The 1316-nt window shown below is 39.5% G+C and overlaps 1 pseudogene; it reads left to right on the top strand.

The window, feature by feature from the left end:
• Positions 1 to 513: 513 nt before the first annotated feature.
• LOC132275687 (small nucleolar RNA R71) lies at positions 514 to 612 on the top strand (annotated as a pseudogene).
• The last annotated feature ends 704 nt before the right edge of the window (positions 613 to 1316 follow it).

Raw genomic sequence — 1316 nt, forward strand, 5'->3', positions numbered from 1 at the left:
AACCACCTTGGGAAGGGTTTGAGCCCTCCCCTTGGCTTTTCCAAGAGAAGTTTGGGTGATTCCTCCAACTAGGATTGTAATGATTTCCATAAGGATTATTCCCTTAATTAGCAAAAACAGCATTTGTTTGTTCATGATTCTCACTTTGCACATGTCCGTGAGGACAATTGGAAGTAGAATGTAAAACACTTGAACAAGTCATACATGTCTCATTATATGTATGATGAGAATGGTTAGGGAAGGAAGATACTTGATTCACCAAGTTTTAGTTGATCAAAATTGATCAAACCTTTGAGATAATGATTTCATCTCGGCGGCAATTTCATTAGAGTGGTTGACTTAATGTAAGCCAACACTCTTCCTACCACTAGAATTTCACTCATGCTCTCATAAAGATGCCACACGTCATCCTCATGCCTATCAAAGTAAGAGCCACCCATGGAAGCATCAACCATGCCCTTGTAATTATCCGATAAGCTCTCAAAGAAATATTGAACTAATTACCACTTGGGCATGTCATGATGTGGACACTTCCGAAGTAATTCATTAAAGCGTTCCCATGCCTCATGAAATGTTTTTCCATCCCCATGTGAAAATTCCCTAATTGAAGTTCTCATGGCATTAGTCTTAGAAACCGGATAGTACTTTTTCAAGAACTCTTGTTGCATTTCTGCCCAAAAAGTTATTAAAAAAGGCCTAAGATTGTTAAACCAATATTTTTCCTCGTCTTTAAGGGTGAATGGAAAAATTTTAAATCTTAAGACCTCTTCTGGCATATCCGTGTATTTTACGGTGGAACATACTTCAAGAAACTCATCCAAATGCTTGTAAGGTTCTTCACTTGGAAGTCCATGATAGTTAGGAAGCATTTGAATGGTTTGTGGTTTGATTTCATAGTGGTGTGCTCTAAATGGTGGCAATTGAATGCATATGAGTGCATTACATTCATTAGGCACATAGTGATCTCTTAAAGCAAGGGGAGGATTAGCAATTGGAGGTGCAACATGGGTACCTTGGTTGGCTTGAATGATTGGAGGTGGTGGAGCATAGATTGGCCTTGTTGTTGTGGTGGATGAACATATGGCCTTGGCATGCCTAATGGTACTTGCATGTTATCATGATGCATATTAGGGTGGAGGATACCTTGTTGGTTTATGTAACCAAGGTCCTCCACATGGTCCTCATTGTGCCCTTCCATTGATGAAATGGATTAACTAGAACTACCTCTTCCCCTAGGGTTTCGAACAATGGATTCAAGATGAAAATTTAAAGGGACAAGAGTGGGTCTCAATGATCTACGACCATGCATACACAAT

The sequence above is a fragment of the Cornus florida genome, unplaced genomic scaffold, assembly GCF_030987335.1.
Source record: "Cornus florida cultivar Cherokee Brave unplaced genomic scaffold, ASM3098733v1 CherokeeBrave_3.0.0_Hap2_Chr09, whole genome shotgun sequence".
In the NCBI taxonomy this organism is placed as follows: domain Eukaryota; kingdom Viridiplantae; phylum Streptophyta; class Magnoliopsida; order Cornales; family Cornaceae; genus Cornus; species Cornus florida.